The sequence below is a fragment of the Dermacentor albipictus genome, chromosome 10 (genome assembly GCF_038994185.2).
Source record: "Dermacentor albipictus isolate Rhodes 1998 colony chromosome 10, USDA_Dalb.pri_finalv2, whole genome shotgun sequence".
Lineage (NCBI taxonomy): Eukaryota > Metazoa > Arthropoda > Arachnida > Ixodida > Ixodidae > Dermacentor > Dermacentor albipictus.
Genome location: NC_091830.1, coordinates 8,028,655 through 8,039,750, shown reverse-complemented (window position 1 = coordinate 8,039,750; position 11,096 = coordinate 8,028,655). Strand labels below are relative to the sequence as shown.

Genomic DNA, 11,096 nt, shown 5'->3' with positions numbered 1-11,096 from the left:
GGAAATAAACGTGCAGGAAACAGCTAGTAGTAATGTTCTGATAGGTCTGAGCACCGCTGAGCACCCCTTGTCTTTATAGGACTAGCAACGTGACATCTTCTACTTGTCCTTCTTTTCTCTTGCACTAAATGAAAGTCCAAACACTAGGAGGAATACTGACAAGCGTCTGCGCGCCCGGAATAATTTACTGTAATACTTGTTTCTAAGTGCCAGTTTTAGTTTCGGTACCCAGGTAACGGATGCCTCATGACGTCATTGATTCATTCGATCGCCACCGCTTCTACACATGTCAGAGTAGCGGAAACACGCAGGGCTGCGATAATATAACGATTCTATTTCAGTGCTGTTATTTTGTACGCTTCGTTTGTGTGAAAAACTAACACCTACGCTATGACCGGAATAGGCCGGTCGTGAACGGTGGATGATAAGAAAGGAATAGAATCTAGCAAACGAAACCCTTATATTACACCTTCCTTTTCTCTTGATTTTTCATAAACAGCGTCATCGTGCCTAACCTTGTTGCTGCAGGACTTCGGTCAATTTCGTTCTCTTTCATGATCACGATTATGCCGGTGACGCCGGTGTGGCGGTTAGCAGCCAACTTCAAATTAAAATATACGCGAGTAACGCAACCTGCTAGGTGTCATCCTTCTACGCTTAAAAAAAAAAAACATGTAGGTTTTCTACAACTTGAAAAAAAAAAATGTCGCTTCCAACAGCAAAACACAGGGATAATCCACCCCGGCTCCGATAAGCAGTGAAGCGAGCACAGTAGCGGTGAGGAACTGCCCGATCAGGCGCGGCGGCGGAAAATAGCGAAACGGTGCGTCCGGGCTGGCGCGGCACAGGTGCTGCCATCTAGCGGGTATCGGCTGCACTACTCCTGCAGGCGTCGGTCGCAGAACTCGTCTTCGTAGCTCGCTGTTATCGATGGACAACTTCTATATGTTGCATTGAATAAGAATATTTCTAAATAGAACCAAGTACGAACGATATTAAACGTAATGGTTTATAGTATCGAATGGATTGCCGAATATTTGCAGCGTAATAATGCGGCCGTTCACACTCTGGTTTAGGAATAGGGAGAGATGGGAGAGGGAAGGCCGGGGAGGTGAACCAGACGAGCTTGCGGTTTTCTACCCCATACAGGGGGCAAGCAAATAGGAAATAGAAAGTGGAATCAGTTTTAGAAATTCTACAGCTGGAAATCGGATAGAATTTTTCGGGTCCCGTAATCAGGGGCAAGTCGTTTTCTAAATATTTTTTAGGAGACGTTCCATTTCATAAAGGCGTTCTAGTATAATATATGGGCACTATATATACGGACATTTGTGACGGTACTTTTCCCTCCCGCCGTAATCATCATTATGAACAAATGCTAGCTTTCCTGTCACTAAGAGAGAAATAACGTTTATTTGCACCCGCAAAAAGAGCCCCAAGGAGGCAAGAGTCTTCCTGTCTCCTCGGCTTACTCCTCCCCTTTCAGCTGGCTGATGCTCCTTGGAGCTCAGCGGTGTCCAGGGCCATGCGGATGACTTCTCTTTGGTCAGCTTCCTTTGAGCTGGTCATTAAAGTCTCCCAGGATTGTCTATCCCTACCTGGCTTATTGTATCTAGGACATGTCCATAGTATGTGGATCATGTCCGCCTTTGCCCCGCAGTGTTTGCAACTCATGGCCTCAATGCTATCGTGCCATCTCTTCAGAATGTAAGGGTTGCAGATCACCCCCGCTTGGAGTTGCCTCCATGTTATCTCTTCCTGCTTACTTAGTTTCTTATGCGCCTCTGGCAGTGTTTTCCTTCCCATTCTATAATAATCGAGAATTTCGCTGTAAGTGTTTATACCTTCCTCTTTTTGTAGGGGCTCCCTGGCTGTAGAGGCTGCATTGGTGGACCGGTAAATAAGCTCTCGGGCCAATGCATGCGCTTTCTCATTGCCGGGCAAGCCTTCGTGGGCAGGAGTCCATATAAGGTTCACTAATTCTTCTGGATCCTGTCACTAACGTTTTTTCAAGGTAAGGCGACCTCCTCGAATGCCTACCTGCTCAGAACCTGACTTTTTGCGCGCTACGTGAACTTCCACCAATCTTTCCTGCTTTCCTTTGTGGGATGTATGGTCCTTTAGCCCACACGTAGCATGTGTGATGGTGTGATTTATTAGGGCGAAAGCCTTAAGTGGCTCGTGCCCCCGATAATCTGTAAAGCGCGGCGTGCGGTGCGAAAAGTCACGTGAGCTCGCATCGCGCACACGCGCGCTCGTGCCACTGCTCCCGCGCTCGGCGTCGTCTCCTTCTAACCTGGCTCCGATATCGCTCATCGTGCCAAAAAAAGGGGGGGGATGAGCATAGTTAATTAATGGGAGAGTTAATTCGGGCACTCGAACCCACAACCTCATCGAAAGTCGAACCCTCGAGCTTATACGGAAGCCGAACCCACGACCTATGGTGTTAAGGCGAACTTAGGGCACATTCACACCGGCGACTTGAGGAGGTCGCGCGACCATTTGCGACTCGCAATCAAAAAGCCACTGAAGGCGACTGATGTTCACACCGGCAAGCCCGGCTGAGCGCGACCCGCAAGTCGCAATCCCGGAGATTATCGTTCTCGGCGAGAACTCTCGGAATCTACGCGGAGTTTGAATGCGACGCCGGAGGAGGCCGGATGTAGACACACGAAAGATCACTTCCTGTGCGCCGCTGATTGGTTTATCAGTTTTGCGACCACGGTCGCGCGACTGAAAAATCGCGCAGAGAGCGACTCGCCCAAAATGGTCGCTTTTCGAGAAAGGCGACCGTTTGCGACCATTTGCGACTGGTCGCAAAGCGACCAACTTGGTCGCGCGACCTCCTCAAGTCGCCGGTGTGAATGTGCTCTTAATTAATCAATAGCTAATTAAGGTAGCGTCATTAAGACACTCGAACCCACGAGCTTTGCTAGGAGAAAACAATAAGTAACAACGCATTCGAATGAGAACGTAAAGCAATTTAACGAATGCCTCTGGAGCGCGCATGCTTTAGCCTTCACCCTCTTCGGCGTATGCTAAAGTGACTGTCAATTTTTCTCTGGTTTGTCTGAAGGTTTTGATATTGTTTTTCGTCTGGTAACTGAAGAGGCCGCATATCAATGCGCCCTGTAGGTGGACGCTCACATCTTGCCGATATATTGCGCTCTAAATGTGTACATGCATATGGCATACATATAGCATTTCATGGCTAGGCTCTGTGATGTTTTGCCCTGTGATTCGTTGTGATTCACCCCCACCCTCGGCGTCCGAGACTCGCCGTCAGAGACTGTCTGCACAGGTGGCTCAACGGGTGACTAAGGTTCAAAGGACGCATACACTGATGTACGAACGAGCAAAACTTGTAATTACATATAATTTACGAAGTTCAGTTACAAGATTGCATATTTTCGACAGTGCATTGGTTACAATGAGTTACACTGGTTGTGGACCTGACCTGGGTGCTAAGAACCATCGGCTACACCGAAATAGGGTCGCCCTATGAGGTCCAAGCTAGTGTAACAGTAGGCAGTGCTGGTGATCACCTTTAAGTTGCGACTGTGTGCGCTTTTACAGCATCTGCTGTATTCAGAGCTCACATCAACATACGTGATGGTCTCGGGCGCATCTTGCGCCATATTGCACAAGCGCTTGTTCCCTAATACCCAATATTCAAAACGCAAGCTAACATCGCTCGTCAGAACTGAGATAGCATGCAGCGACTGCACTGTTCACGAATCTGCGTAGCCTGAAACTCACGGGCCCCGTCTGAATTGTTCTTGCACCGACCCGCACACCTTCCCGCTCCAATGTATGGGTGCACATAACTTGGCGCGCCGTTCATGTATATACAGCACACTGGGACCGAGAGCTCGCGCCCGTGCAAGCCGTGTATTTTATTCCTCCCTCACGTCCCGGCGCCGAAGCTGCGGGGCCGCTCGCCGGCGCCACATCGTCGTGTGTGTGTCTCCCCGCGTCACCAACCATTTGTCAAGTGTCGCGCTGCGCCACGCCCACGTGCGTGCGAAACAAGAGATCAAGAGCTGGACGAGGAGGGCGAGGAGGACGCAGAATGTGCGTATGGAGACGCACGGTCAACTACGCAAGCAAGGCATAAAAACGGGCTCGCAGGACACGCGCGCACGAAAAACAAAAAGGGGCAGGATAGGCGACAAGGAGCGGGCACGGTCCCCGGCTCGCCAGGAGGCCTCCTCCATCCAAAGTGTCATCGACGACGCAGCTCCTCGTGCATGGAAGATGGGCGATGCTGAGCATTCGCTTGCGCACGCTCGCTAAATGCATGCACAGTTGTGGAAGTTGAAGCTGCTGCTGCTGCTGGCGTTGAAGCTCTGCTGTGTCGTCACCCGTTCGGAAGATGGAACGTGACACACACGTGTGCGTTCGCTCTCCGTACTTGTTTTTGGCGGTCTCGTTCAAGCAGATGACATTACAGAACAAGCGCGTGACATGGTGGGTCTTTCAACGCTTCGTGAAATATGCGGAAAACTAGGCTGTATAGACATGCGTACCGCATAATGCACAAGGGTGTATGTATATATATATATATATATATATATATATATATATATATATATATATATATATATATATATATATATATATATATATATATATATATATATATATATATATATATATATATATATAGTTGCATTGTTTACATGTGCCACCTTTGTCAAAGGTATAGAGCTCCGGTGAAGGCAATTGAGTCCCCCTTGGTCGAACCTTTGCTTCTAGGCTCGGACTTCCTTTGTTCGAATACTGTTGACCACTTTAAGCCTGCCTCTTCCTGCGACCCGGTTGCCCTCTAGAGTTTGACAAAACTCGGCTGTGCAGCAGGTTACCTATACGCCATGCATTCAAAAGCCCTCGAACAACAGTTATCGTCCATTTCCTAAGTTTTCCTTCATGTACAAAACAACCATAGTCTCTGGAATGACTGTCCTATAAATTATGTTCTTGCAGACTCACTATACTGTTCTGGAGATCATTACGCTTTGCTTACAGGCTCAAACGGTGGCAAAATCTGCAACAACACCACGTTCGACGTATATATTGTGACATATCTGCAAACATTGCGTGTATTACGTAAATCAACACTGACCATTATTAAACTACTGCGTACGCAATAGTATACGCACACGGCGCCCAGCTATTCGGGACAAGATTTCATCTTACGCCGTACGGGCACCAGACTTGTGATAAATGCTCCCCTATTTTGCATGTCGTCACTCTTTTGTGGGCGCATAGGCATGCAGTGCTCGCCTCCTTTTGTCATGTATCGGGGGCATGTTGTCTACATGCTTGGATATACTGCGATGAGTGCACGAGTACTTTCAAAGTACGCAGTTTACTTCTGCTTTTCGCTGCAGTGTTACTCTCGTTGTAGGTTTCACAGTACTGCACCCTATTAGAGAGACAACGAACATCGTGCAGCGCCTCCACTACCTCCTCCTCCTCTTCGCTTGCTTTCATGCACTTGATATTTACAAGCCATAAAACCGAAGGATTCCCGGACGCTAAAAAATGACTCTTGCGTACTGCTCCGCACAAGAAAAGAAAGAGGGCTCCCGATTATAGTAATTATGAAGATTAAGTAATTCGTGGGTTCATTTTTGTGCTGTATACCCCTCGATACATGGTGTCAAAAGCAGGAGTAAGCGTGGTAGCTCGGGCAGGCGTTCGAAAGGACTTCGGAATGACTGCACCATGATCACAAAAATTTATTTTAAATTGGTTATGGATATCATGTTGACTTTTTTCTATGAAGTATATGGATTAAACTGTTTAAACACAGCCGTTGGACAAACGAAGTTCCGTTTTTTTTTTTTTGTCGACGAATGGGAATAAATTTGTGCAAGCAACCATTCCCAAAGCCGATGTCCTCAGTTTACAGCCTCACTTTTATTTCGTGCTGCATGGTTATCTGCGGGATAGTTGACATTGGTATCGCTTGTAGATGCAGCAGCTCCTTATTGCGCCCATATATTGCATTTTTCTTCATTTACTTGCAATAACCATGCGACCCATTCCGAATAGTGTTACCATACATTTTACCATCTGTATTTTATAACTGCCGTTCTAACTACCTGAGCTTCGCCTATGCTGTTTTAATTACTTGTAGTTGTGAAGTAGAATACTACCACCTTTCTTCTTCCCTATGTAATACCCTTAGGAGTTTATTCGTATTTTGAAAAAGAAAGCTCGTTTCTCTGGTCGTCACGGAGTTTTGTTCGTATACTATGTGTATAGATTTTAAAGAGGCAAAAAGACAAGCCAGGAAAGCAGAGCAATCTACAAAGTACCTCGTACGCAATCTATAAACTGTCTAATCAATTCCTGTATTTACCGGGTATTCTTTAATGTTAACTGAATTGTTAAGCTTCGCCTGTAGTAATATAGCACAAATCTATTCAATGAGCTGAATTACTCCAAGATGCAGATATTACTAACACTGGGAATGAAAGAGCTTATTTGTCTAATTAAAAATTTCACTTATACACTTTTTTCCTAATTACCTTAGCGAACATATTACAATAGCCGATGTTAAACCAGTTATTTCACTAAAGCTTATCCATTTGGAACGAATTTTGGAATTAGCAGCCCCTTTCAGATATATAGGCGCAGTAAAAGTTGCGATAAAAATGCACTGTTGTCCAACAATTTTTATTTTACGAAAACGGTCTTCTATGCACTGGAGCTCAAAAAAAAAAAAAATACACCAACGCATTTCATCCCAAATTTGAACACCCATATCCCGAAACTGGTGTCCTTCCTCAGAATTCGTTCCATGTGGATATAACTTTTGAAGCCACCGTCTACTGCAATTTATGCAATATATGCCGTATATGCAATAATAATTACAATAGGTTCCGTAAGGTTACTAGTTTAACAGTTAATTAGCGAAAATCTGTTAATTGGTGGCATTCATTTTTGATTTCTCGTGTAAATAATGTCGGCACTTGAGGGTAACCCAGCTCAAGTTGTAGGATTGTGCTGCATGTCACGGGAAAATTTTAAAAATAAGCAATAAAACATCGCGTAAGAACGGTGAGAGCTTCACAGCAGGATTGGCATATGATTAGATATTCAGATTTATTGCAGCAGATTGCACAGTCGAAGTAGAACCCATGACAGCTCTTACCCTGTGTCATATACTCTGATCGTGTTTGCACTTCTCTATATATTTTTATGCGAAGCATATTACGAGAGCTCAACCCAGCTCCTCAGGCGCGGCGGTGTCGCCTTGAAACCACGTGACACCGTGACGTCACGACAGAGGAGAAGTGGCTTTGGCTCAACTCTTGCAAGACGGGCTGGGTGGGAATCGAACCAGGGTCTCCGGAGTGTGGGACGGAGACGCTACCACTGAGCCACGAGTACGATGCTTCAAAGCGGTACAAAAGCGCCTCTAGTGAATGCGGTGTTGCCTTAGAAACGAGCTGTTTCTAAGGCGTGCGTCTCTTGCTCAGGCGCACATTTCGTTGCCGCGCCGAACGCTGCTTTGCTCGACGCTCACCGCGTCCAATGCGGGGCGCGTAGTCGCTGCCCTGTAGCCCATTGTCTTACACCCCTTGGCGGGTCGACGGGAACGCTGTCGCGTTCCACTCTTGAATGCGAAGCAGTAATGCATGAGTTGTTTCTTCGTCTAGCCGAACCAAATATAGCCAAGCAACAGCAGTTCACCAGGCTAAACAGTGGTTCAACAACTAAAATAAAGGCTAGTATGCTTCGCATCCTGGGCTTAACCTTACCTAAGCCACAGCCATTTTTTTTACTTTTTCGCTGGAACTAATGTGGGCCTTAATAAGCTCGTAAGCTGTCCGCTTTGATTATGAGAGAGAGAGAGAGAAACAAGCTTTATGAGCACAGTGGGGAGTCCGTCAGTTGCATCTTCCACCTTAAGAAGTGCGTGCAAGCGACGTTGAGTCAGATTGGTCTCGTCTATTGAGGCCTCTCGGCATGCGAAACTCCCACGATGGACGGTAAGAGCTTCACAGCAGAATTTCGTATAGGGGTCCGTACTGGTGGCTTACACCTGTCGTGAAGGATTGCTGGAGACGCCAAGCGTGCGCTCATATCAGTGTCGCCGCGTCTTTTCTGGAGAAAGGTTATCTGGACCATTTCTCTCGAAGTGTTAGAACAGAGCATAAGTATATCCAATCCAAAGTTATAAGCGCACACTATTACCTCCGCACCGCCGCGGAGGTGTAGTGGCCGTGGCACTGCACAATACTAAGCCCGAGGGCGCGGGATGGAATCCCGGCTAGGCGGCCTCATTTCGATGGGGGCGAAATTCAAAAACGCCCGTGCACCCTGCGTTGGGTGTACGTTAAAGAACCCCGGTCAAAATCAATCCGGAGTCCCACAATGCACGATGCGCCTCACAAGCAAATTGTGGTTTTTTGGCACGTAAAACCCATAGAATTGTTAAGTTGCAAAATGTTGCATGTTTGACGAGAGTTTCATATTGTCAAAACTTGCACGTTTGACGGCAGCGAAGTGCTGATGGCAGGTCTGCGTCGCAGATGGCATATATATATATATATATATATATATATATATATATATATATATATATATATATATATATATATATATATATATATATATATGTGGACCAGAAGGAAGGAAACAGAGGGGCCCTATTGTTGTTAGTCATATCTTGCGTGCTTATAAATCTGTAATGTTCAATACTTTTTGCCTATGCTACACTATTCTCTCACTTTTTTTTGGTCTGCATACTGAACATTATTATCAGCAAAGACGATGTGTTTGTGCTTATTTAATCATTATTAGTAATAAAAGAGCATCAGCGATGATGCAACAAACACATTATATAGACAACTTCTGGCGTTCGTCCCCACACTGCGATATGTCGACCTGTAACGTACGCCATGAAGATTCCTGTTCTTTGACGATTTTGTCAATCCTTTTATCATTCTGAATTAGCGATGCATAATTTTTTATGCTCTGATTCCCTGAATTTCGATTTATATGTGTGTAATAATATAGATAGCTGTTGGTGCATTTACTTTGTATAGAGGAAAGAAAAGACAGGGAAAGCATGTGTTAGAAATATCTCCCTACCGTTTCAAGCAAGTGTTTTGCATATGTGGTTCATTTCATAAGGACACCCTCTACTGCTTACGCATGGAAAAGAAAGGGCAACAGTCCTCAATTCCTAACCCCTTACCCTGTTTTATGTTATTCTCTGAAATCAAACGCTAGGAATGCGCACCGCTTTTAAGGTTACTCCTTAAAATTGGATGTAGTCGAAATATGAAGTTATATAAAGAATGACGCTGCAAAGGAAGTCATATGCTCATGCTTTATTTATTTATTTATTTATTTATTTATTTATTTATTTATTTATTTATTTATTTATTTATTTTCTTACCGTTCGTTTCACGAAAAGTGCCTGGGACTAACGCAAACGGAATAGAGGACACGTCGCCACCGTAAGCACTATCACAAAATGCAAGATGCCGCCGACATCCCCCCCCCCCCCTTCCCCTTGTACTTTGGTACAGAGGCTCAGGGAGCTAAGCAGGAACAGATTAAGAAAAAAATGTGAAAGAGCGGAGATACAAAAAAAAAATCGCTAGAGGAAGATCAGCGCTCTTCTTTCTCCCCTTTTTCGTTTTAAGTCTTTCGTGCTGCCTTCCTCCTCATCCACAAGAAAGCGGGTTCTTTGGTAAGCAAAAATTACAGGGTGCGCAAGCGTGTCGGTGCGCGCGCGTTCAGTGCAGCTATATATCCTCTCCCCCTCCGTTCTTCGTGCACCGTGCCTTCCGAGTCGGCTCTTCCCGACCAAAGAAACCATTCGTCATCATCGTCGCCGCGCAGGTCTCGCCCGATCTCGCGTATCTCGCGAGATGCATTCCCTCCGTCTCCCTCCCCCTCTCTCTCTCTCCTTCACGAACCCTGTAGAAAGCTCACTCTCGACCCCTCCTGCACCATCCTTTCTTTCTTTGTGGCAAATCGAAATTTCCAGTCGATTTTTCTACGTGTGCGTCGTATTTTGCAAGTTTCTCTCGTCGTTCTTTTTCTGCAGAGCTTTCAGCTACATACTTCCGCAAGATACAGCCTTCGGTCTACTTTGCAGTGCTACGGAGGAGCTGCTGCAGTACCGGACTTTCAGATGCCTTTTCCATTTCGCCGTGCTCGCTTTAGCAGTCCTTGTTCTTTCACGCGTTTCATATCTCAGACATGCCGCTGCTAAAAAAAAAAACAACAGAAATAAGAATTTCATAATTCCCACAACAAAGGAAACCGGAATAACGTACTGCAATGTTGTTTCTTTTTTGTCTTTGTAGGCGTGTTATTGGAGCTTCGTAAACCAGCAGGAAAATGCATTAAGCAAATAAGAGAAGGCAAAACTGTGATTAGGCGACCGCTTCAGCGAGGGCATTGTAGATGAGCAACGAAAACTCGTACAGACTTCAGGGCATACAGAGCTTGTCTTCATATACGTATGCAAAGGGTATACAAGCTCTTCGATGACTTAAGGGTCATCACTGGCTTCGTCAATTAAATATTTATTAATTGTTGTTGCCCAATTATTCCCAGTTACTTGCTACTGAAGTTTACAAGGTCGTTGACTGGTCCTGAAGAAAGGAATCAAGCAAGCGCTCCAGCCTAATCGAACTATTATTACGCCAGATGGAAGATTTCGGGCAAACCTGCTTCTTTCTAGATGCGAAATACATGCACTAAGTACAAGTTTGAATTGTTGTTTGTTTGTTTGTTTGTTTGTTTCTGTCACATATGTAGACACAGTGGCCAAATTCACTGCTTTATTACTGAAGCCTGACTGTGTTTTGTCACCCTGTGAAATTAGCTATGGTTCTTGTGTGCGTTTTCACTCTGAAAACGATGCACAGTTTGCCCTGCGCCATTTGACTCGATTTTGAAAGTTTTCCTACTCATATCACAATAAAAACCTCTATACACGTAGGGATAAGGATTTAGCCGCGGGACGAACAACCTCACACTGATGTGTTTACAAAACGGCAAAAGTGCCCTTAATCGTGATTTTGACGCTTAATGTTGCATTTTGTTCGACCCATGGT

General features: G+C 45.4%; 1 protein-coding gene across 1 annotated transcript in view; it reads left to right on the top strand.

Moving 5' to 3' along the window:
* The first annotated feature begins 1,403 nt into the window (after positions 1–1,403).
* LOC135920403 (lamin-A-like) overlaps positions 1,404–11,096 on the top strand; it is a 126,245-nt gene continuing 116,552 nt past the window's right edge. Inside the window, exon 1 of the mRNA XM_070527589.1 lies at positions 1,404–2,014. The gene's annotated coding sequence lies outside the window, so the exon portion shown is untranslated. The remainder of the gene's footprint in view (positions 2,015–11,096) is intronic.